Raw genomic sequence first — 27,450 nt, 5'->3', positions numbered from 1 at the left:
CACCATGGAGGGCCACACCACACTTCTTAACTCACACATCTATCCTTGGTATGTATTTAATTTGCTTCCATAATGAAGCTATTGTATATATAGCTACAATGAATGTAGGAGGGCACTAATCCCTTAAAATTAGCATTTTTACTTTCTCTTATGTCTAACTAGAAATGAGATTGTTGGATCAGGAAATGTGCCAGACACAAAGGGTGGGGTGCATGTTTGTATCAGGCCTGGAGCTTCTTATAGCTTCTACTTGAAACAAAGTAGTGGACTGCAGCTATTTGCAGGACAGAGTGCACTGTGCTCTGCTGACTTGTTTGTTGGCCTTACTGGGAGTGTGCTCACCCATGCACAACATCAGCCAGGGCAGACTGGAGGCAAGACAGGCAGGACCCTAAGGTGGGAAGGTGTCTGGAGCAGAGATTCCTAAAAAGGGGAGAAGAAGAAAAAGGGGAAAGGGGTGGCGAGGAAGACAGGGGAGTCGGAGTTGGATGCAAGTATTCCTGCTCTTCAGCAGAGGTTTATTTTATACATTAGGAGCAAGCAGTGGGATGACATCAGCACACGAACTGGGCTGAGAGATTACGATCATCTTTTTTTTTTTTCTAAGAACAGTTTAGGGTCGTATTGCCCGTTAGCTGAGATATAACATGCTAAAATCAATCAAGATTAAAAACAGGTACATGGGTGCACAAAGTTTATGACTAATATTACTATAGTGGAGATCAACTAAGAAGTCCCTTAAACCATATCTACTACTTAAGGGGTTTTTGTTTTTCTACCTGAGTCATCCTGGGAGGCAGAAGAGGAAATTCCTTGCTAATCAAATCTCTGAATAGGAGACATAGGTGAATTTCCTTATCTAAAGACTACATAGTAGAATTCTGAAAGACTAGCCAGAAGACTTTTGTGAATTCCTTTAAGGTGTAGCAAGTAGAAAACTTGACTAGTTTCAAAACAGGCAACCTGGATGAATTTCCACATCTAAAGGCCAAATAATAGGGGAAGTTTGAGTAATTCTTTAGAATCTGAATAGAAGGGTAGGTGAGATAATAGAATGATAAGATTTGGGTTTTCCTCCACCCATCCAGCAGTGAGAGAGACTTTGCAAAAACAGCCCTTTTGTTTTTATTTATCAGTCAGTAGTCAAGTCACTTGACTTCAGGGAAATTTCTCACCCTGGTGCAGTGCTTGCTTGTCAGGGCAGGCAGGCCTTATGTGGCTGAGGCAATCCAATTGTAAGCTGAAAGTTGCTCAGAATATTTTGATATTACAATTATACAAAAAAGGGAGGTCATAACATAAGTTAGCATGGAAAGTCTGATTTTTCAGAGCTTTTTCCGATCTACCCGGAATCTGTCATACGATAGACGTTGCATAGCTTATGTCACTGCAGAGTTAGCCACAGTATGGATTCCTTTTTCCACTTCCCAGTCAACATTTGTTTCTCCTCAATTTTGACGAGCTAGTCTCATATGTATGAGCTGTTATCTCATTGAGGTTTTGATTTGTATTTCATTGTTGATAAGTAAGATGAAAATCTTCTATTTTAGTTTATTCCCATGTGCTTGTTGGCCATCAGAATGTCTTCTTGGATAAATGTCTTTTTCTTTTTCCTTCTTTTTCTCTTTGTTTCTCTTTCTTTCTTCTTCCCTTCTTTCTTTCTTCTCTGTTTCTTTTCTTTTTCTTTTTCTTTCTTTCTCTCTCTTCTCTTTCTCACTGTTAGGTTTTTATAAAACATAACTTGAATGTTAGCTCCCTCTCAGATGTTTGCTGAGTAATAGTTTGATTTTTCTGTATCAATACGGTGTTTTAATGGTAGTTTTGTTTGCTCTCACCTCATTGATTGCATTTATTTCTTAGCACTTCTTTTTATTTGTTGGGATCATTGTCTTTATATATTTGAATTATTTTGTTAATAAGTATATAAATGCCATTTATTTGGTATCAGTTCTGCATTTTGAAAGTTTACTGAATTAATTTTGCTATGTATTTGTTTATTGCCCAACTATTAGGTTTTTATTTTTTTTTTAGTTTTTACACATAATATCATGTTATGTGCAGAGATAACTTTAACATTTCTATCCCATTTATTTGCTTTTATTTTTTTATCTTGTTTATTTGTGAAGAAGTCTAGCACCATATTGTGTAACAGCACTGTGCACATGTATCCTTGTCTTATTCCTGGTCTTGCTTATTTTCACTATTGAATCTGATGTTAGATGTGCTTTGACATAGCTGGCCTTTATGATGTTGAGATATGTTCCTTCTAAATTCAAATTAATGATTTTTTTTTTCTTTAATGAAAATGTATTGAATTTTGTGACCACCTTTTGCTGAATATATGGAGTAGGGATATCAGCCTATAATGTTCTTTTACTTACAATATCTTTATCTGGCTTTTAAGGTAATGCTAGTCTTGTAAATGTGTTTGGGATTGTTCCAACTTTTCAGCATTTGGAAGAGTTTAAGATGGATTGCTACTAGTCCTTTTTCAAATACTTAACTGGTGAAACCATCTTCCTTTTCATCAATGAACTTTTCTTTTGTCGGGGATTTTTATTCATTCATTCATATTTGTATATATGCATGTATGTGTGTATTTATATTTTACTTCTTTCTCTCTTGCTCTTTTTTTTTTTTTTTTACAATGTTTGCTTTCTTTTCTCAGGTAAATTCCCATAGAATTTCTACCGCCAGTTCCCTCATGTACCCTCACCATAGTCCCTTGTGTTCTTCCCTTCATCCTTGATTTATTTATTTGTTCATACAGAACTGGGGTACAGGCCAGAGATGCAGAGGGTGAGAGGATTCACCAGAGACAGAGTGTGGAGCAGAACAGGCAGATCGACGAAGTACACTGCTGAGGGGAGCAGCGGGCGGGTCAGGAGAGGTCTGCCACGCCATGTGGTCACCTGGGCAGGTGGGAATCGAACTCATGTGGAAGTGGCTTTAGCTTCTCAATGCTGTGCTTTAACCTGCTGCGCCACCAGGGAGGGCCCATATCCCTGATTTTTAATAGTCTGTTTATTTTTGTTTTGTTATATTTTTATTGTTATTATTTTTCCCTATGCCTTGTTCCCCCTATATTCCTCATATAAGTGAAACCATCTGATATTTTTATTTTTCCTTCTGACTTATTTGGGGGAATTTTTTATTTAAATTTTTCTCTTTAGTCTTTGTTCAGATTTTCTCACGATATAGACTTATAGGGTTGTTTGTTTTTACAAATGAATATTTGTAAATATTTGTATTTCTATATTATGAATGTTTGTATTTCTATTTACATGGTTTCTTTCTATTTTATTTTTTTTTACAAAAACTAACTGCTTTTTAAATTTGTAATTCTGTTAACATTTCTTCATTTTGTCTTGGATATTCTATTTTCACATTTTGTTATTATTATGATTTTAAATCCAACTCTTAGTTTCACTAATACTATTGTTGGTTTATCACATTTTTTTAGGAGGCATTTGTACTTAGCTATGTTGAAATATATATATGTATGTATGTATATATATATATATATTATATATTTTTTTCTCTTACATTATATCATTCTTCCTTTTTGCACAATGTGTGCTTGGTTTGTTTTATCAGTTGTAGTCCCCATAAAATTCTCATCACCAGTTCACATGTGCACAATCTCCATAGTCCTTTTGCTCTTTCCTCCCTGTTGTGATCCTTCTCCCTCTCCATCCACTGCACAATGTCTCTAATTTATAGTTGCCTGCTAATTTTGTTCATTTATTATAATTATTTCCCTCCATATTGGTTTCATTTGTCTTCTTGTAGTATAATGTTAGGGTGATTATATCTACAAAGTAGTAAACTGTTCTTTTTCCACTCTCAAAGAGATTATGGTAAAATGACAACGTTTAATGCTAAAATTTTAGCAATCTACAAATTTCTGATTTTGCTCAATGTTCATTTATCTTGGTATACAGAGTTATATTGTATTATATTTAAAGGTAATGTAGGTTTGCAATACTTTATATTATCCAAATGTATGTTGATACCTCTTCAGATGTAAGATACCAAACCACAAACATCAGACAGACACCATGATCCTCCACTGATGTCCATTGTGCCCTCCTCTACCTACCCACATTCTCATCCTTCATCTCTGGTAACCTCAATTCTATAGTCCTAGGATATGCTTAGTTTACTTTTATCTCTTCCTTTTTACATTTTCCTCTCTATGGTTCACACAAGAGTGATATCAACAAGTATTTGTCTTTTGGTCTCTGGTTTTGTGCACATATCATAATCCCAATCTTTTTCTGGGAAATAGAAAAATTTCACCCTTAGGGGTTTTGACATAACTCTTTATACATCCTATATATATATAATTTTTTTTAAAGATTCATTTATTTATTCATATAGAACTGGGGTGCAGGCCAGAGGTGCAGGGGCGGTGAGAAGATTCACCAGACACAGAATGGGGAACAGAGCAGGCAGATTGATGAAGTACATTGCTGAGGGGAGCAGTGACTTTTGTTTCTTTCATAGATATTCTCTCATTCTATCCCAAAGATATTATGATGTTACTAATGCCATCATATGTAAAAGGGAACCACCACTCAGAGGTCTTAGCTACCTTTATCAGATATACCAGTAGCAATGCAGAATGAGATGTTAAATGATGTCCTTTAGAATCTCCCAACAGTTTTTCTTCTACCAAAAATTAATCTCAGTTACATAAAACAAACATTTCCCTGATAAATATAAAATGAGAAATTGTCTAATCCTTAGGCCTGGAAGAACTGTTTTGAATTAATCTTCACCTGGAGTCTTTTGATATTAAATTCTATTTCTGAAATATAGACTTATAGACTTAACACAATTAATTAATTTTCAATTATATTTGAAATTTCTGTAAAAAATGACATAAAAATACCCTTTGTAGTAATATTTGGTAAACTTTAGGTGACTTCTGAGAAGAGTTTCAAAGAGACAATTGTTCTCAAAGTTTTCAAAAAGAAAATGCCTCAATTTTCTCAGTATGCTGTAGGATAGCTCAAGATTGTCCACAGTTTGTTAGAGTATCTGTCATGCTTTTTCTTTTTGTAATTTGATTTCATATTGTCAAGTTCTGTTTGAAATTTACATTGCATCATGGATTAAATGTAAATTAAACCTCATAATTTAACATTAAACTTCCCAGAATAGTAAAATATACACTTTTTGATCAACCTGAATAATGATATACACATGGAATCTCCCCAAGTAACAATATATATAACTTATACTTCTATTTCATTCATCACACTTCTACATATATGAACTTATATGCATTTATAGGCATCTTCTTTGGAGTTTACAACATCATTGTAGGACACAGATTAAATACATTTGGAGAAATTTGGGTTATAAATAAGAGCGAACCTGACAGAAATATCTGATACTAATGGTTGGAGGGCAAGGTGAATTCTGGCAGAATGATATTTTGTCCTGAAGACAATGAAGGACCATGAAAGGAATTGATGAGTCATGAGATTGTACATTTCTATTTTTAAAGACTATATACTTGTAATTCAGAAAGATAACTTTAGTAGCAGGGAGTGGGTATATTAAAAGTTTTTTATATGGCTTGTTATATAATCTTTATGATTTGATCTTATTGATAAGATTAAAATGGTGGCTGAAGCCAAAGACCAATAAATAGCACCCCTGGAAGGGGTGCTGGTAAGGATAGATCGCCCCAGGGAAAATGAGAACACATTATTGGTGGGGATGAGATTCTGATGAGAAATATGAGGGACTGCAGAGTCAGCCCCCAGAGTTCAGTGTTCAAGATTCAGTATTAAGAAGTCAGCATTTGGGATTTCAGCATTTTCAGAGCTTCAGTGATTTCCAGGTCAGCGATTTCTGCTCCCTGACCACCTCCCATGTGGATCGTTCAGAAGGCTGAGGCAGGCCTCTGAAGGATGTGGAGAGGCCTCCAACAGCCAAAGTCAGAGAGGAAAAGTCTGTAGTCTTTCCAGGTAGCCAAGTGACTGAAATTGTTCCAGGTTTTGCGGCTGCTACAGCCTGGCAGAGAAGGCGAAGACCTGGAGCCAGAGCATGGCACCTCACTGAGTAGTATGAGTGTGGCCATTTGTTGAGTTTTTCAGCTGCTGCAGCTGCAATATTTAGTGTTGCTTTCCCAGTGCTGCTCTGGGGCATCCCAGCATATCTGGGAGTGTCTTCTGTTATGTCTTCTGCTGTCTTGATCACTTGGATCCTGGCCCATAGTCCGGCTGCTGTGTGCTCCAGGCCCTTTGTGGTAGGGATGTTTGTGTTTAGGAATTTAAAGCACTGGACAATGCATATGCATCAGGTGAGGTAAATGACCGTTTATAGCCTCAGTAACTGTTTGCCCTGGTTTGTTAAATTCCATTATAGGTATTATCTGACCTGAGTAGTTTCGTGATTGTGCACATAGGTGAAGAACTCAGGGTGACAGGTAAACCATTGGGGCAGTGCCCTTGGCCAGTTTTAGTGCCCCCTGCTGTCCCGTATTACTTCCTCTGAGTATACACAGTTGCTTTTAACTTGCTTTTGCATGTCTTAGTCTGTATGATTTCATTCCTAAAAGAAAAGGGAAAAAGAGGTAAAATGAAGATTGAGGGACTAGGCACTAACCTCTTTAATGTTCCCATAAGTCATTCTTGCAGGAGAATAGGTTTGGTACAATGGCAAGATGTATTTACCAGTCTATATCTCTGTGTGGTCAGAGGACAGGATCTAGCATTTGTAGAATAGTTACTTTCTTTTCCCACCTTGATTCCTGCAAGCTGTGTGCAGGCTGTTCTAGGAACAGAGCTTCCTGGCACAGGCTGTGGATTTTGGATGGAAAATAGAGCAGAAATTAACTATAATTTGCTTTCCCCCGAAGGTTGTAAGCAAAAGACTCCAGAATTCAATATCAGTTACATCAGACAGATTCTATCAGTGACATTTTTGTCTAGGTGAGGAGACAGATTCTTGGTGCTTCCTTCTCTGACATCTTCCCAGGATTTTTTATTTCCCATTCCTTAAAACACACACACACACACACGCACATACACACACACACAAACAATATGATGGTGGGCCTTCCTGGTGGTGCAGAAGTTAACGTCTGCTCTGTCAAGCTATTGGCAACCTCTATAGCTTGAGCTCAGTCCCTACCAGGAAGCGAACCCACATATAGTGAGTACATCAGACATTTCCTATTTCATCTGCTGCCCCCCTCAGCAGTAAAGTTCAGTAGATCTCCTATTTTGCTTCCAACTCTGTTTCTGCAGAATCTTCTCATCCCCACAACTCTGACCTATACCCTTTTATGCATAAATAAAAAAAAAATGAAAAAATAAAAATCTTAAAAAAAAAAGCATTATGGTATTTTCTTTCATTTTAATTTTATAAAAATAACATTATAGGCTCTCCCTGGTGGCTCAGAGGGTTAAAGCACAGCGCTGAGAAGCTAAAGCCACTTGCGCATGAGTTCCATTGCCACCTGCCCGGAGGTGACCACATGGTGTGGCAGACCTCTCCTGGCCCACCCGCTGCTCCCCTCAGCAGTGTACTTAGTCGTAGGTCTGCCTGTTCTGCTCCCCACTCTGTCTCTGGTGAAGCCTCTCACCGCCCCTGAGCCTCTGGCCTGTACCCCAGTTCTGTATGCACAAATAAATAAATCTTTAAAATAATAATAATAAAACAGCATTATAACATACCTAATTTGTAGGTACTTAATTTTTTTCTTCTTTTAACTTTTCACTTCAAATACTTATGTATGGTTCTCTTTGAAAATTTGTTGACACTTGAAATAGCAAATATTTCCATTAATTCTCAATTTTGAGAAGTTATCCAATGGTTTCCAAAACTGCTGAATTATTCCAGATAACAAGAGATCAATTTATGCATTTGTAGCAAAGAACACTGGCCCTCCCTGGTGGTGCAAGGGGTTAAAGCACAGCGTTGGGAAGCTGGTCTCAGCCACTGTAAAAGTTCAGGGACTCATATGGACGTGAGATTGCATGTTTCAGCAGTTTACAGGACTATTTCAGATTTGGTCTTTGCTTGTTTTAAGGTTTATTTATTTATACATACAAAACTGGGATGATACTGGCCAGAGGTACAGGGGCGGTGAGAAGATTCATCAGAGACAGAGTGGGGAGCACAACAGGCAGATCGAACAAGTGCACTGCTGAGGGGAGCAGTGAGCTAGACAGGCTGTGCCATGTGGGTCACCTCCTTCTGGGGACCCAAGCCATTCCGAAGCAGCTGCGTCCATTTTCCCAACACTGCTTTAGTCTGTTGCACCACCAGGGAGGGAACTCGGACTTGATTTTTCTATCAGATAATTTCTGAAAGAAAGTAATACTATGCAAAGCTTCTTGAGTGGTTGTTGCATTACCAGCAGAGAACATATTTAATTCTCCTGAAAACTAATCTACTTAGAAATATGGTACTAGACATTGTGGGAGTTGCTATGTTGTTCAGGATGTGGATACAGAGAATAATTTGGGATTATGATTTTGTTAAGTATTTATATAGTAGTTTCTAAATACATATTTTCACCTATCAACCTTATCTCAAGCTGATGCTGACAAGTCAATCCATTTCCTTGACTCTAGAAGCTTATTAAATGTGTTCTGAAATGTAAGAAAGTCAATCCTACATCACAGTGTAACTTTTTATGTTTCTATAAATATAATGGAAAACAATCAAAAGTTGGCAATTCTGAAGAAAAAAAAATAGTATAACACTAATACTATAATAACAACAACCCACATCCTGTGGATTGTCTTCTTTTGATGCATAGCCTGATCTTGGAACACAAATTCTAACTTCTGTTTTACTATACTTAAACATGCATTTTTTAATGTATTGCTGAAAAGATTAATTTGAGGTTGTTACTCTGTTATAACATACTTCATTTTGTAACAGGAAGCTGAGTTTTGGAGGACACAAAATATCTTGTAAACTATGACTAGGCAAGTTTCTGAATGAATTTGAGTAAGAAGAAATCTTGTTATACTTCTAATTGAAATTGTACAAGAATTTTTTTTTTCCTTTTTTGTCTGAATCTTCAAAACTTACAGTATTTGAAATACTGGAAAACATTCTATTAAAATAATACTGATTTGTGAAATTCATATTTTTTAAAAAGTGGGAAAATTGTTTTGAATGCATATCAAAATTTACTTTGCAGTTAAATAATGCTAATTTCTGTCTTACAAATTCTGTAATGAAACACTAGGTTGAAACCCAAGTTGTATGTCAATAATGCCATAGCTTATAATATCCTAGATACCATGATGATTTTTAATTTCTATATAGATGATAGTGTTATTGTTAATAGTATAATTAACTGTACTATTATATAAATCATATAATTATAGCTTATATATATTATATATAATATATATTCTACAATATATTATACCATAGTATATATACTATATAAAATTATATTATATAAGTACTAGTGAAAATTGAATATAATTGTATGTGACAAAAATATGACAGTCACAGATTTGGCTAGCATCATGGGGTGGGAACATGCCAGGTGAATGTTAGGTTGTGGAATTATTCCTCCCACCATTTTTTAAGCTTATATTCTATTGTAGTGTTTCTAGTTATACAAAAATTCTGATTTTTCAGGGAAATTATTAAGAACTCACATTAATAGGCCTTTTTTTTGTAAATCTGAATAACATTCAGAAACACAGTATAAGCATGAAATTACATATGTATATTTGATGAGCAATACAGACAATATCTATATAGCCAGCTGCACACTCCTGCAATTTCTCTTGAAAGTCACTAATATGTTAAATATGACATCTTACTTGGTCATCAGTTTAAGACATTATTAGAACATATTTTCAAAAATATACTTAAATTCATGAGAGGAGAGATAATGAGAGTGTGATCATTAATGATTAGATAGCAAAACTGGAAACAATGTTCAAATATTTAAAATTAGTATTCTGTTGTTCAGGTATTGATTTATAGAGGTCAGCTCCATCTTCTCCTGCATACAACTGATTTAATAACCATGTCACATTAAAGCTAGTAATCATTTCAAATCAATAGGCTGTTCCTCACAAGGAATGCCTTTAAAGAGTATCAATAACTTAAGCCTGGAATTTAATTCTAAAGGTTGCAGTATTGGCAGAATAGATCTGTGTAGCAACTAATAGCAAACAGAACTTTGGGTGTATTTTCAATTATGCTTTTGGACTCTTTTAAAGATAATTTCTATAAAATGTGTTTTGCAGAACTTAATTTCATGATACTTTCCATTTGTAAAAATTTATTTCTTTTCTTGATAATTTATCACCCTTTCATTTGCTCCAAAAAACGAAGAAGAAATGTGATAAAATTCTGTTGAAAAGTAAATGGAATAGATTGATATGTCTTCCTTATGGATAAAGTCACAATATTTCAGTGCCTTGAAATTTTTGCTTATATTTTGAAATTTATAGAAATTTTTACTTTTGTTTTCTACATTTAGACTACTCTGCAGAATGTTGAGAATCCCATAGAAGTAACTTCTGAAGAAGGAATACGTTGCTTTATGTTATTCAACTGAGACCATTATTTTTCAAAGAAAGTAATTGTGAGTAAATTAATGAGTTATTATCATTTCTCGACAATTCTTTGAGAGCCATTTTTTTTGAGTATTGAATATTATGAAACCTTTTATTCTTATCTACATTAGACTAATGTCAAACATTTTGAAAAATCTCATAATATGGAGAAGATAAACGCATCGATGTTTAGCAGTTTGACTATGGTTGGACATATTTTTCAACATATTTAATTTTAAAAACTATGTTGATTTTGTGGTATTCCTTTTATGATCCTTACTCAGAGATATGTTTATTATCAATTGTTTTTTCAAAAGTATACTTTGTTAGTTAAGAGAATCTTGACTCCTCATTAAGAAAAACATTGGTGCAAGGGTGAGTATATAAAAGACCAAGGGTCCTTCCTTGGGAAGCTTCTGAACAATATCCTATACCTAGATGCTAAGTAGCTATCAAACTCCCTTTTGTTTAGTCAGAATAGAGTATTAAAGAGAGTTAAATTAGAAATGCAAGTCAAATATGACTTCAGAAAGAAAGCATGGATCAATATAGGAAAAGCACAGTGAATGCATCTCTGGTGATAGGGCAAGTGTTATTATTTGAAGAGCTTATTTATTTTGTTAGAAAGAACAGAACCTGGTTTTCAAAGGCTAGAATAAAAACCATTAAATTTATTTTCATGATAAATTATCACCTTATTTTGGAATTATTATTACTCATTAGTACAAAATTTTCAGTTTGGATTTAGTAAGAACCATGCCATTTATTGCCTTCTGCAAAATTTAAAGGGATACTAATCTTACAAGTGTGTTATTTATATATTGCTGCATTAAATTATATTTAAATGTAAATTAAAATGGCAAGCATATTTGAGAATATGTGTTTGTGGTGAAAACTATGATGTTCTGAGGATGATGCATCCATGCATGTAAATGTCTATTAATGGATTTCCTACTGTGTTTTTGAGGATTATGACAAGGTTCAAAGTCACTTAAGATTGAAAACAATTATTTCTAGAGTCATTCTGGCTGCTAAATATTCCATTAAACTTGGAAGTCACAGTATGCTGTATTTCTCTAGTAGAACCTAGATATAGATTACTAATTATCAATTTTGTCTTCTTCACTCATTTTTGCCCCCAACCATCTGAATCAAGCTCACAGTTTCCCCTTTAGCTATAAATAGTGTTTGAATCAGTTAAATAAACTAAAAAATTTACAATGCTCATTTGTTTAGAAAATGAAGATAATGCATTTTAGTGTACCAGAAATTCTGGGCTTTATATAAAACTTTCAAATCATTTTTCACTTTTTCCCCATAATTAGACCTTTTATTCAAGTAAATACTGCTCATAAGTGGCAAAATTACTGCTTTTAAGGGATGGATAATCATACCAAGGAATTTGTAATTTTCTCACAGCAGGTATGGTCCTTTAGATTTTAAAATTATGAGTGTGCAAATCCCATCTTTTGTGATTTCAAGGAATTATACATTGTAAACCTTGACCGCAAGCCAGAAAGATTTCATAATATAAATGAAGAATAGACAAAGCAGTCATAAAGTGTCTTGTGGAAATTCACTTGAGGGTGACTATTTTTTTCTTCAAAGTACTTCCTTTTGAACTCACAAAGAATAGTTAATTAGTTATTTTAAAAATCCAGGATTTATTTCAAGTATTTATTATTTTTTAATTTTTCTTAGATATTTATCTTTGCCTGATTTTTTTTTCAGTTCAAAATATCTTATTGACATGCAATTTGTTCTAATCAGTATTGTTTTGAGGAAGGATTAATGTAAAGAGGCAAATCATGATCTTATACCATATAACTTACCCACTTATTTTCTGATACTTTCACAAATGCTCTGCATGTATTTACTGGATTTCTTATAATCTCTGACCTTATAGTAGAATTTTACTTGTGCTTCTTTGTTTTATTTGAGCTCATAGTTTTACACATTTGTAGATAAACAGGCTTCATATTTGAATGGAAATAAGCCACTTGTGCAAGAGCAAACTGGTGCAGTGTGTGAGCAACCATCCAGTTGTATTGTTGTAGGGCAGGGAGAGGGACACCCCTGAACTCCCAAATCCGCCTGCTCTAAGTAGGTTCTGCCATCTGTCGCATCAAGACAAGGCATAAAACCTTTAAAGGAAAGGACCTTTAATACAATGACTGTTCAATACAGAAAGGACAAAGAATATAGCTTGAAAATCAGACACCCGAAACTACCCATCCCCTCGGGGGTAAAAGTCTACCCAAAAGGGATTGGTCCAAAGCAAGGCCTGAAAGCCCATCACAAGACTAAAGCACTTTCTTTCCAAGACTCATAGAAAAGGGTCAGAAGTGGCTGGACATGTCTGGGCGGAAAAGAGCGAAATCAAAATTAAGATAAACTTTGCCATAGTTAACCTCCCACTGGTCTCTCACCCACATCTGTTTCACCCAGACCAGTACCAGGAAATAAGAGCTGCTTCTTCACACGTCTCTCTGCATCTAAAGCCTCCCTCAGGCCTCCTGGCTCTCCATCCTGCTACCTTCCTTTTCTATCTCCTCTCCAGATTCTTCTCTTCTCTCCTCAGTTCCACTTTCTTTTGGATGGGGCAGGGAACCTGGAGCTCTCCTTTTCCTGGGGACCACCCTGTTATAGTATGAGCTGCCTGTGTTTTCTGCTTATTGCTCTATCAATTGGCTAGAGGATTGCTGTGTCTACTGGGTATTTTCTTCTTTCCAGAACAGGGAATTTTTTTTTTTTTATATCAATACTTCATATTAGTTGACAAATTATATGCTATTGCTGTTTTTTTGTGTTTTAGGCATTGTTGAAGCTAACCATAAATGTTGATGAGTCTTTCTTTTCCCTGTTCCTTCTGTGTGTTATACATGGTATCTGTTCAGGAAATGTAACTTCTATCTGACCCATTTGCTACCAGATTTATTATTCAAATACCCTGTCCTTGAGAGAAGAAATTTGCACACCACACATACAAGGAGTTGATTTCCAAAATATAAAAATAACTCATACCACTGAATAGCAACAAAACAATAACTTCAATCAAAATAAATGAGAAAAGTACCTTGTTAGACATATCTACAAAAAAGATGTGACAGTCACATCTCCTACAGGCCCATAGAAAATTGTTCAGCATATGTTTTTATATAATCTTATGATCATGTGATTTGTTATTTATTATTATGTGAAAATCCTTTATTCAAAAGCTTGGAAACAACAAATACAGGTAAGAATGTAGAGAAAAAGGGACCCACTATGATAGAGGAGGCAATTTGGTGTCTCCTCTATGGAAAATGGTAGGAAGATTCATCAAACAACTCCTCAAAAAGGTGCCATTTGATTCAGCAATTTTGGCTAGGTATTTGCCAAAAAAAAATAATAATATGAAAACTCTCACACACAAAGATGCATGCATTGCTATGTTCATGGCATAATCATTTGCTATAGCCAGAACATGGTTACAATCTAATTGTAGATGACTGGATAAAGAAATTGTGAGATACACACTCAATGGAATACTATCTCTGTAAATAATATAGCTATATAAATACTTGAACATTTACTAAAATTTAGGAAAAATAAACTAAAATATTTTTTCAGAATAATATTGAATAAAAAAATCCTCATCCTTTCAGTTACATCTGTGATGCTAGTTACAGATTTAACTTGTAAAAACATGTGTTTCTACTTTTGTTGACTGTTATTAAATTCTAAGAAGCTTATCCTTGAGTCCAAGACAGATTTCATATCCCAGACACCCTCCTTACTTTTGTCTGACTATTTTGCATATGTGGATCTGACTGAATAAATACCTACCAGAGGTAGAGCTGTGGGCAGCCAGTGATGTTGTTCCTTGATGTGGAAACAAGGATGATGACATAGGCTTGTTTTTAGTTTTGATGTTTTTTTTTTTTTTTTCTATGAGTGATTAATGGAAGATACTATAAATCCCCCTAATGGCTCCAAATACATATTTCAGAAAAAAATAATGAATTGATTAAAATGTTTATGTAACTTTAGATTGTTCATTTCAAAGACTTTCTCTTATAGTTGAGAAATGCCTTACTATTCAAGAGGAACTCTCTGATGTGCTCCTATTCATCTCTTCCTTAGTATGAATGGATTTCTCATGGTTCTTGATTTTTTTTTTTTAAAGATTTATTTATTTATTCGTACAGAACTGGGGTACAGGTCAGAGATGCGGAGGGTGAGAGGATTCATCAGAAACAGAATGGAGAGCAGAACAGGCAGATCGACGAAGTACATGCTGAGGGGAGCAGCGGGCGGGTCAGGAGAGGTCTGCCGCGCCATGTGGTCACCTCCGGGGCAGGCGGGAATAGAACTCATGCTGAAGTGGTTTAAGCTTCTTTGTGCTGGGCTTTAACCCACTGCGCCACCAGGGAGGGCCCATGGTTCTTGATTTTACTTTCCATGGATAGATTGATCTATTTTCCTTTAGTCTGGGGGTTCCATCACTCCCATTCTAGAAATTCAGTAAAGGGAAGCTTGGATAATTCTAGTCAGGTAGATTTTGGCTACCTCTTAGGGCTCAACATCTACTTATGAATGTATGTCTGAAGAAAACCATTAGGTCACCATCAGATATATTTAATGGTGAAGCAAACAATAACAAAAGATTCTTCAAACATTCTCATAAACGGGCCCTCCCTGGTGACACAAGAGGTTAAGTCTCAGCATTATGAATCTAGCCACAGCCACTGCAGATCTAGCTCGATCCTCAGCCTGGGAGCTGACACACATGGTGCAGTAGATATCTCCTGTCTCGCCCACTGCTCTCCTGAGCAGTGTTTTTTGTTTGGTCAGCCTGCCTCTTCTGTTCCCCAGACAGTCTCTGGTGAATCCTTTCACACCCCTATACCTCTGGCCATACTCCCAGTACTGGTATGCATAAATAAATACATTAAAAAAATCTTATAAACATTACCATTTAAATACAGGGCACTTTCTCATGGTGCAAAACAGAATTAGAGAAATTGAGTGTGGCTTTTAAAATGAAGGCAAAAATTAATTCTTCCATTTAAACATGACTGACTCACATACTGTGTGCATCTGCTCAATTATGTTCCCCTGACAGTCTCCCTCTGCTATATGCAGTACTAGTTTTAACACAGCATTTTTCCCACAGCAGAGGATCTGGCCAACCCAACTGGATAGGTGAACACTCTTGTTTCTCATAATCTACTTGGAGATACCATGTGGAAATAGAAAGGATATTCACTATTAAACATTGACTAGTAAAATAAGAACACCTGAAAATATTCCATGTGTTTCACCTAATCGTCCTTCCTCTCTTCCATCTAAACTCTTAGACACTGCTAATATTTTTGTTATCTGTAAGATCTAGCTTTTTCCCAACATGCCAGCATTTCCATTTTAAGGATCATATTGCATTTAGCTTTTCATCCTGGCTTCTCTCACTGAACACTATGGCTTTATGTTTCATCATGGCCTTTTGTTTCTTAATATGTAATTTATTTCTATCTAAACAGTATGTCACACCATTGATATATTTTGTATATTAACATAAATGTGACTCTAATTTTTTTAATTATCTTGATATTTAAAATCATTGCATTTACACAAATGAATGCTCCTAGAACAGAGCTTCCTTTTACAGTAAGGATAAATATGTAGACATATAGCATCTTTTAAATAAATAGTTTAATTTGCAATAAACAATTTTATGTGACTTCCATAACTTGGGGAAGAAGAGATTCAGCTGAGTTCATGAGGTGATATTTGCACATTATAGTCTCATTATTTTCAAATTGAACTGGTATACAATTGTCATTGCTTCCACAAGCTAATATTTTGAGTATTTTTTTAAAGATTTATTTATTTATTCATACAGAGCTGGGGTATAGATCAGAGATGCGGAGGTGAGAGGATTCACCAGAGACAGAGTGGGGAGCAGAACAGGCAGATCTACGAAGTATTCTGCTGAGGGGAGCAGGGCGAGTCAGGAAAGGTCTGCCACACCATGTGATCACCTCTGGGGCAGGCGGGGATGGAACTCATGTGGAAGTGGCTTAGGCTTCTTAGTGCAGTGCTTTAACCTGCTGCACCACCAGGGAGGGCCTATTTTGAGTATTTAAGGAAGAGATAACACTGTATAGTCCATAATATTGTCTTTTATTTCATTTTTGTTTTGGTTTATAACACTGTATATTTACACATTTTACACAGCATAACATGTCAGGTATGTTACCACACCACACCCACCACCATGGCACACTGAGTCATTTTCTGTAATCCATTGAGTTCCCTCCGCCACTTATTCCCAGTGATACACTCACCCCATCTGATAGGCTCTATTCTACAGTTATATTTCTAGGATTAATTTTAGTTTAATATTTTCTGTTCCTCTGTTTTGTTTCTATATATTCTTTATATGAGTGATTCAATGTTATATTTGTCTTTTTCATTCTTATTTCATTTACTGTAATCTTCCCCATTTCAATCCATGTGTCAAATGGCAAGAGTTTTTCATTTTTTTACAAATGAGTAGTATTCCATTTTATGTATATAACATCATCTTTTTTTTTTCACAACCACCTACAGCAATCTGCTACCTGCTTAGATCTTTTTTTTTTTTTAAGAGTGTATTTATACATACAGAAGAGTGTATTTATTTACACATACAGAATTGTATTTATTTATTTATACAGGCCAGAGTTACAGGGGTAGTGAGAGGATTCACCAGAACAGGCAGATTGATGAAGTGCACCACTGAGGGGAGCAGCTGGTATGACAGGAGAAGTCTGCTGTGCCATGTGCGTCAGTTCCAGGGCCAGGGATGGAACTCATGTTAAGATGGCTGTGGCTGGCTAGCTTTGTAGTGCTGTGTTTTAGCCCATTGCTTCACCAAGGAAGGCCTAACATCATCTTCTTAATTAGTTATCTCTGATTTGATATTGCAGGTGCTTTAGTAACCAGGCTATTGCAAATTGTACTGTAATGTACATAAGTGTACCCTTATCCCTTCAAGTTAGTAATTTTGTATTCTTTGGATAGGCACTTGGTAAGATAGGTCTCTGTTAATCTATCATGGGATAGATTAACATGTTAAATTGGGAAGATTTCATATTTTTCCCAATTTGATGGGGTGTCTTTTTGTTCTAATGGTAGTTTATTTTACTTTACAGAAAAAATTTAATTTTGTATTGTTTCATTTCTTTAATGTGCTTTGTTTTCTTTGTTTTTATAGTTAAACCCTCAAACACATTTCCAAAGCCAATGTCTCAAACTGATTTGCTTGTGTTTTCTTTATGCACTTTATAGTTTCAGGTTACACATCTAAGTATTTCATCCATTTTGAATTAATTTTTTGTACATGTATGTAGTAGTAGTCTATTTTACTTATTTTATATGAAAGCACTTTGTTTTTCCAATACCAATCTTTGAAAAGACTTTCATTCTTTTCACGGTAAATTCTCAGCTTTTTTGTCATAGATTGGCTATTCAGATAATTTGACCAAGACATAGGTCAGTGTATCTATTTTTATTTCCAAACCATAATGTCTTTTGCATTTTAAATACCATCATATTTTTATTATAATCACCTTACTGCATAGTTAGTTTGTAATGCACAATAACTTTTAAAAACATTAACATTTTTGTTAGCATATTTATAAAAGTGATTAAAGGTGAGAAAATAATGGACACTTCCTCTATTCGAGTTTTTGGTATTATATAATGTATAAAAGAAAGGGTGTACTTAATTTTATTACCTTTTAGTCTTTTATCACCCCAATTTGGGAGTTTCTATGTAAGATCTTTTGAATAACACTGAAGAAAAATTAACACTTTGAGAAGGAGCCAATTGGCCAGATGAAGAAACACATCTCCACTGAAATGAAAGTCATGTCATAATACAATAATTATTATGCTATTTAAAACCCAGCCAGATTTTTAAAAAATGTCTGCAGTGTGTGTCATGTTATATAATGTCCAAGCTCATTGGAGCAAGTGGTAATTTCTAAAGGAATATTTTCTAAAGATACATGAAATATAACAGAAAATATATTTTAGAATAGAATGCCATTTTTAAGTGATAATCCAAATCTAAATGTTATGTGTAGAAAAGCCACCAGTAAGTGAAAATGTATATATGTGCACCCCACACCATATATATGCACACACACACTATATACATATGCACACACATGTATGAACATCTTTTTAATATTTACCTTTTTTTCTTATTTCACTTCATCTTCTAGCATTTGCTATATGGATGGTGGTGTATTGTCAATTGCATTTCTCCAAAGTACTCGATTTGATGATGGCAGATCAAGTATTGACTTTTCAGGATTTTGTCAACTTATATAAATTGCTTTCTAATACATGGCACAACTCACTTTAATATTTAAAACATTCCTGATTGAAGTAATAATTATTAAAGAAGATGAAATAGGAAAACATTATTAAAAGATGCTAAAACTATTTTACTATTATGTATATTTATCATGCATTGTGTTTGTAATACAAATAGTTCCTTTTATTTAAAAGATTTATTATTTATGCATACGAACTGGAGTACAGGCCAGAGGTGTGAACTGTAACAGAAAACACTATTAAAGAAAAAGTATATTGGGACCTGTCTGTATGTGTGTGAATGTATGTATGAGCATGGGAGTATGTGCGTACATGTACGGACTAGCTCTTCAGAACTTCTTAAAATTCTTAATCTCACTTTACACTTTTGGTCACTTTTTCCAGCTTTGACATGGACTTTGAAATAATCAAAGTACATATCAGCTCCTTATTTTATTTTTGCATCTTATGTTTTTCATCTATTTCCCTCCTTGGAGACTTCCTGGTAAGGTAAGATACAAAATAAACCAGAAGTGCTGCAGAATTCATGAACACAAAGCATATTTTTGGCCATGTGGGGACCAAAGCTAACATACATTCTCCACCTCTCTTTCCTCTGAGAAACTGAACATTAATAAATCTATATAGCAAGTGGTGGCCAACTCTAAACTATATCCCGTCCTGGGCTTTCCCATCATGTTTAAACTCTAATAGACCCAGCTTACCACCCTCCCTTGATGTCCTGAAACTTCCAAATTTCTTTCTCCACTTTTTACCTTGTACATCAGTAACAATTTTTCCTAAGAAGTAGCATGCCTATTTAATTTACCTTCTTCCCTTAATTCAAACCTTGAAATCTGGTGGGAAAAAATACTTCTTTTCCAGCCATCTAAATGTAGCTGCCACTTCTCACAACTACATACTGGTTATGGGCACATGCTCACATTTTTCTTCTTATTTATTCTCTTTCTTTCTTCATAAACTACTGCACCTTTGCAATGTGTTCCATTAGATTGTACTTTTCACATACATATCCTATAGGATTGCCTATTATAACATAGGTGCTTATTTACTAAATATTTTAGCATTTGTCTAATAGTGTTTTTTGATATTACTTAAGCACTTACTACCTTTCATTATTTACTTAGGAGAATTGAGGCTATTTTCTTTCAAATTCCACATATATTTTAAGTTGTTTATTCATCTTACACAAATATCTATGTCTATTAGGCAATTTCTTAAATTATATTATTGTGTTAAATCGTAGTTTAACAAAAATCTTAGTTTTTCAACTCTTTATTATCTGTACAAGTATCTTTACTATATTTCGGAGTTTGTCAATAATTTTAAATACTTGAGCTATTACTTGTTAATGTCTATAACTCTATGGCTTTATGTCTCCCGTGTAGGCTTATATTATATATTACCATAAGGGTTATATTAGATATTAGTATAATCAGCATAATTTGTACATCCCGTAGATGTATGTATGCATGAATACACATATATGCCTTAATTTTCATTTCTGATACTCAGCTCAGAAAATCTTAGAGTTAAGTAGAAAAATATAAAAAAGGAAAATTTAAAATTTTATTTATGGATCCTGCTATAACTTTTGTGTCAAAAACTTAGTCAGCTCATAACTATTATTTATCAATAATCACTTGAACAAAATGGCTACTAATACCTTCATTAGGCCCAAAACATTTAGCATGTACTTCCCCATTAATTAATTAATTAATAGAATAATCCTGGTATTGCTTTTTGTGATAGAAGCAAAAAGAAATAATAAATCAGAAATTCTACCCATATTCTGTTACTGTGAAAGAAATGTATATGTTCTTCATTTAATCACAATTTTCTCTTATTTATTTCATCTTTCTTCACTAGCTTAAAGATTTCCCTCTTAAAATTATATTTAATGCATCAACTTAACACCAGTTTATTTCTTTCTACCCTATCTCTTCATTTCCATCAAAACGCAACCCTTGTTCTGTCTTAAAATTCAATAAACTCTCTTTTAATTGTTAGTCCAGTAGGGTCAAACAAAGTTTTCTTGCATTTCCTTAATGATAAGTGGTAATAAATATTTCTTTGTGTACCTATTGGATATCTGTATTCCTTCACTGGACAAGTACCATTTTTAGATAGGGTTGTTTGTTTTCATTTTGTTGAGTGGTATGAGTTCTTTTTAGAAGTTTAATATAAGCTCCTTATCAAATGTAAGTATTTTCTCCCATTCAGGAGGGTTTTGTTTGTTTTAGCTATAGCTTTCTTTTCCCAATGGGTAGCATTGTTTTAGTTTAATGTAGTTCAAATTATTTATATTCTCTTTTTTTCTCTCTTACGGTTGGAAATGAATACAAAAAGGCATCACTGAAGCCAATGTTGTGAAGTGTTTTCCTACATTTTCTTCTAGGCATTTTAAGTTTCAGGTCTTATAACCAGGGTTTCATTTTTTTTTTTTAACAGTTTATTTTATATAATTTTGTACATTTTTTTTTTCCATCTCAATTGTAATCCCCCCGGGTTTCCCCATCACCAAGTCACCCATGTGCCATCACCATAATTCCATGTACTTCCCTAACCCATTTTTTATCCCATTCCTCACTCCAGCCCCACAAAATGTCTCTGGTATATGGTTGTTCATTATTCTTGTTATTTTCTCGCTTGGTCCATTATACTCCTTCTATGAGTGAAACCATCTGGTATTTTTTCTTTCTCTTTCTGGCTTATCTCACTAAGCATGATCTTTTCCAGCTCCATCCAAGTTGCTGCAAAAGACATGTGTTTCTCTGTTTTGGTTGCTGAGTAATATTGCTTTGTATATATGTACCACATTTTTTTTATCCAGTCATCTACTTTTGGACATTTGGGCTGCTTCCATGTTTTTCCAATTGTAAATAAAGCAGCGATAAACATGGGGGTACAGGTATCTTTTTCAATCAGTGTCTTTGTGTCTTTTGGGTAGATACCTAGGAGTGGGATTGCTGGGTTGTAAGGAAGCTCCATGTTTAGCAGTTTGAGGAACCTCCAAACAGTTTTCCATAGTGGTTGTACTAGTTTGCATTCCCACCAGCAGTGTAGGAGAGTTCCTTTTTCTCCACATCTTCCCCAACATTTGTTATTGCTAGTTGTTTGAAGATGTGCCATTCTCACTGAGGCGGGCGGGTCAGGAGAGGTCTGTGACGCCATGTGGTCACCTCCAGGGCAGGCGGGAATCAAACTCATGCGGAAGTGGCTTTAGCTTCTCAGTCCTGTGCTTTAACCCACTGCGCCACCAGGGAGGGCCTTTATTTCCTTCTTTAATGTCTCAATTTCTTTCTTCATTTCGCTGATTGCTTGCCTCATATTTTTTTTTTCATTTCTTTCATATCTTTCATTTCTTTCATTCATTTCCTTGTTTGCATTCTTCAACTCCTAGATGGTTGGCCTCGTTTCATTTTGTTTGTTTATCATGATGATTCTGAATTCTTTGTCTGGTAGGTTGAACATTTCTTCTACTTCTTTGGTGGTTCCTGTTGACTGATCTTTTTGTGTTGAATTTTCCCCCTGTGGACTTGCTTGAATATTTGTCTTCTTTTCCCTGTTGTGTATTTTCTAATACTTTCTATTCACTGGGATATGGTGCTGCTATTAATAACTGGCATTTTTTTTTTTTTTGGATGTTCTTTCTGGAATAGCTGTGGGACTTCCAGACACTTCAGTTGTGGAGGGTATTCTGAGTTGTGTTATTTTTCCCCTGCCCCCACTGTGTGTAACTGTGTCCGTTGTCTCACCTGGTAACAGTCAGGGGTCTGTGTTGTTCAGCCTCTTCCAGTAACACGTTGAGGCCGTGTTTCTGGAAGGTGTCTGTTGATCTTTGTAGCCTTCGGATGTCCCAGGTTCCCTCTATGCTTGGTGTGCCCGTGGTGGTTATGATGAATTAGAAGTGTTGTAGGTCTCCCTGGAGCTGGGCCTTTGGTTGAGTTGGTGGCTGGCTTTGTTTACACTCTAAGTACTGTGAGCTCTCAAGTCTTCTTCGGGCCTCTGTTGTGAGGGTGGGATCTCCCCTTCCCCACAGGAGTGCAGGGGAGTGCCAGAGGGCTGAAATCTTCCCAGCTGAGCATGCTACCAGTCCTTCCTCTGAGCTTCCAGGGCTCTTTTTGTTTAGTCCAAATAGTCCCTCCCTGAGCAGTGCCTCCCCCCTGCCTGAGGTCCTTTCACAGAGCCCAGCTGTATATCTTCAACTCCAGGATTTTACCACAGTTTTTGTGGGTAGATGTAGACCCCTTAAGAAGTCTCCCCATTTGAGGCACTTCCTAAGGCCTCTCTATGTTGAATGTGCCCATGCAAGATTGTTAAAATTGCCGTATTATTATCCTAGGGTTGGGCCTGTGGTTGGGTCCCGCCCCCCCACAGCAGCTTGGGATCCACTCACCTAGCTGTGTTTTCTCAGTTTATACCCAGGGCTTTGTCTGGGCTGCTGGGGCAAAGGTCAGCAAAAAGTCTGCAGTGTATCCTCGGGTCTCTGGTTCTGAGCTTCAGCCTTTTCCCAAGATTTGGTTTCCTCTCCCTAGCTGAATTGTCTGTTTATCTCCAGGGTTGTAGCAGGGCTGGGACAAAAGTCTGCAGAGTAGCCACAGCTGCTGTCACAGGCAGTTTCCCTCTGTAGTGCTTCCTGCCTTCCAGGCACCTAGATTTTTAAAGGAGCCCAGCCAGTAGGAAGCTACTGGTGTTCCCTGGTCAGAGTTGCAGGGTTAAGCTAATCCTGCCTGTGTGGCTTCCCTCATGGGAACTCCCCAATCACCGGTTCTCCCTGGTTATTTTCCTCCTAGTGAGTCCAGGCGCTCTCATTTGGGTTGAAACTCTTAGCATGTAAGTCTGTAGTCCATTTTTATATAACCCCATGCGAGTTTGGATGTAGTCTTCTAGGCGTCTTTATTCTGCTGCCATCTTGCCAGTTCCTGAGCTGGTGGAGCTGATCAGTGGCTTTGGGAGGTGTCCAGGTGCTCCCGATGGGGTCTGCAGTTTCAGCGGTTTTTCCCTTACCCAGGAGTTGCGGGTCAGATTTGCAGTCTTTCCACAGACTGGGCTCCACTCACTGAGCTGAGCTGTCCCCCTTCACCTCCAGGGTTTAGCATGGGGCAAAGCAGCCTGCAGCCCACTGAACTTCCAGGTGCCTGGGTTTTCCTGGGAGTTCCCAGGAGAGAACTCCCCAATTGAAGATTACCCCCTCAGTTATCTACCTTCTAGTGAGTCCAGGGTGTTTTCCTTTGGGTTGAAACTCGCAGTAAGTCTATAGTCCGTTTTCAGTCCTCAATTCCTATGGAAGCCTGGACACAGTGATTTCGGTGTCTTTACCCTGCCGCCATCTTCTGCTGCACCCAGGGTTTCATTTTTATCTATTTTGAATTAATTTTGTTTAGGTTTGAGATATTGGTCTACTTTTATTCATTTTCATGTGACTACCCAGTTTCCCCAATACATTTATTAAGAGGTTTTACTTTATCTACTATATATAATTGTTCTTTTGTCATAAACTAACTGCCGATTTAGGCATGGGTTTATTTATGAATTTTCATTTCTATTTTACCGGTCTGTATTCTTCAACTTCCAAGCTGTTTTGATTATTATATCTTTGTAGTTTAGTTTGAAATATGGTAGTGTGAAACTACCAATTATTATTATTATGTTTTGCTTTGGCTGTTCAGTTTCTTTGTAGTTTTGTAATTCCCGATGAATATAAGTTTGTTCTACTTCTTTGAAGAATGCTATTGAAATGTTGCTAGGGATTGAATTGAGTCTACATATTGCTTTGGGTATGATTTCCATCTTGTCCATGTTAGTTATTCAATCAATTCAATTAATCAATTAAAAATAGGCACTCTCAATATCTTTGCATCTTTTATTTTCTTTACCAATATCCTATTGTTTCCATTATATAGATTATTTGCTTCCTGAGTTTACTCCTAGGTATCTAATTATTTTCTTGATTTCATCCTCTTCTAGATCACTGTTTGCATACAGGAATGCAAGCAAAATTTTCATATTGACTTTTACATTGCTACACTGCTGAAATGATTTATTATTTCAACTTGTTGTTATGAGAGTTTTTAGAGTTTTCTGTATACATTATATCATCTACAGAAAATTACTGTTTTACTTCATTTTCACCAAATTAGATTCCTTTCATACCCTCTCTTGCCTAGTATCTCTAGCTTAAACTTCCATTGAATAGTAATGCTGAGAGTTGGTATTCTTATCATACCTTTTGGAAAAGTTTCAGTTATTAACCCAAAAACATTAACTGTGGAATTTTCATATATAAACTTTATTATGTTCAAGCATGTATCAAAGTATGCCCGTTTATTTTTTAAGAGGCCTCTGACAGTTCTTAGTGTCTCTGAGTCCTAGTTTCCACATCTCTAATAGTTCTATGAGAGAAATAAATGTCAAGTCTTAATGGGAAGTCTAACAAATAAGTAATATTAATAAATAGATTGAAGATAGCAATTGCTCATTTCACTTTCAATTACATTTTTACTTATTTTTACAGTACAATGTAAAGGAATGCTATTCTAGGCTTATTTTGCAGTTGATAAATGAAAAAAAAGAAATATAATGTTTTATAAACCCATATAATTATAAACTCAGGGTTAAATTGTTCTATACAACTCATGAACATTGATCAATTTCCAGTATATTTTTCTATGATATAATATTTGACAGTATTATCAATATAGTATGATGGTAAATGAAAGGGTGTTCAGTAAGTTCCTGGATGGTAATTTTGATAAAAGCACTGTAATCACAGAGGCAAAATTGTCTATTCCAGGATGAACAAAAAATTCTATTCTACTTGGAAATGTTCCAACATAATCTGCCATGAGGCAACTGGCTGATCAATCCAATAAATTATTATATCAAAAGTGGGTTTATACTGTTCATTCTGGGTGAGTTAAAGTCTCACATGCCTATATATTGACTCCATTTGATACTAGGGTGTTGCTGTGAACACTTACCTTATGACTTCTGAAGGTAACAATTCACACTCATAATGGGTACTAAGGTAACAGAATAACTTGGCAGTCCATTGTTATATGCTTCTTCCCCCACCCACCCACCCCCAAGTCCTTTTAACAGGATAGCAGTCCCTGTAATAGGATAACAGACACTATTTTGAATAGAAGACTTTTGTTCTAAAATCCTCACTGTCTGTGCTATAATTCTGGTCTGCTAAAGACTCACACAGGATCCCTATCTGCCACAGGAACTCCACATACCATCAGTTCTGTTATGTAATGTAAACCAACTGGCAAAACACTATCACTGAAGACTGGACCTTTGCTGACCTGTCTTTTGTTCCTAGCCCTGCACAATAGTAGCAAAGCCTTATACAAATGAGGTGTGTCTCATTCTAAATTCAAAGATGGCTTAGTAGGAGCACTGCCAGTGACCAGAAAAAGCAACTTGTTCTTTACAAGGGGTGTTTTAGAAATCTCAAGAACACTGAACCCAAAAAGATGGGTGAACATAACTAGGTCTACAGAGATATGTTTTTAAAGATGCGATTCATAAATGAAATATGTATTGTTGCCATCCTATTGCTCTATTATATGATGTGAATACTATTTAGATATCAGAACAGATCATGCTTAGAATCACTTGGAGAACTTGTTACAGCACAGGGTTCTGGGTGCCAAGCCAAGTATCTGATCACATAAGTTTGAAATGGAAGGTGAGGATTTGCATTTATAGAGAGTTCTGAGGTATTTTTTATATAAAGGCCACATGATGAGAACCACTAGATACTGAAATAAGTAACTTACGTCGGAAATGAAGTTATAGGTTGGCTCTACTGCAATATGTTATTGATTACTGTCTGTTTTGTTTCTGAGTTTTTTTTTTCTTTTTCCTCTAAGAAGGGAATAGCAACACTGTATAAAGAAATAGCATTCAAACTCAAAACTTGAGAGTATCAGCTACCATGCAGGGAATCCATGCACGGAATCCATGCAGGGAATCCATGCTGGGAATCTTGTAATAGTTCTGTTTGCATCTAGATACTGTGTGACATTTACACATCAGAAGTAAATATTTAATATATTTTATAAGAAATAAAATTCAATAAGTATGAACATTAAACATTCTACATATTTAATATAGTTTGTGCTATTTTCATACATAATGTATGAAATATAGTATCCGTATAAAACCCTAAAATTAAAAAATAATAAAATTATTGTCAGTAGCATGCCAAAAAATTGATATTCTTTAAATATCAAATTGTAAAGTCAATTCTGTGCAATACAGTTTAATTATGACACATTATACTTGGAAATAATATTCTATTTGTTAGGTTAAGGGCTTGGTTCCCCAATACCACTGTTTTTACTTCATACACTACTAGTCCAACAGTCAGGCTTGTATCTTTGCTTAAGGTCAAATAATTATATAAATTTGAGGCCCTTATGGCCCCCCTCCTTGGGGTCAATCAATTTTGCTAAAGCTCATAAAACTTAAGAATTTAGTTTCCTGACTGGATTGATGATTTTTT

General features: G+C 35.5%; 1 protein-coding gene across 4 annotated transcripts in view; it reads left to right on the top strand.

The window, feature by feature from the left end:
- Positions 1-27,450, top strand: part of SNTG1 (syntrophin, gamma 1) — a 682,373-nt gene that overhangs the window by 252,694 nt on the left and 402,229 nt on the right. For all 4 annotated transcript variants that reach the window (XM_012723045.1, XM_012723047.1, XM_012723046.1 and 1 more), the window contains one exon: positions 10,487-10,591. The gene's annotated coding sequence lies outside the window, so the exon portion shown is untranslated. The remainder of the gene's footprint in view (positions 1-10,486; positions 10,592-27,450) is intronic.

This window comes from Condylura cristata, unplaced genomic scaffold (genome assembly GCF_000260355.1).
Source record: "Condylura cristata isolate star-nosed mole 26May11 unplaced genomic scaffold, ConCri1.0 scaffold00009, whole genome shotgun sequence".
Lineage (NCBI taxonomy): Eukaryota > Metazoa > Chordata > Mammalia > Eulipotyphla > Talpidae > Condylura > Condylura cristata.
This window is presented reverse-complemented; position numbering and strand designations above follow the sequence as displayed.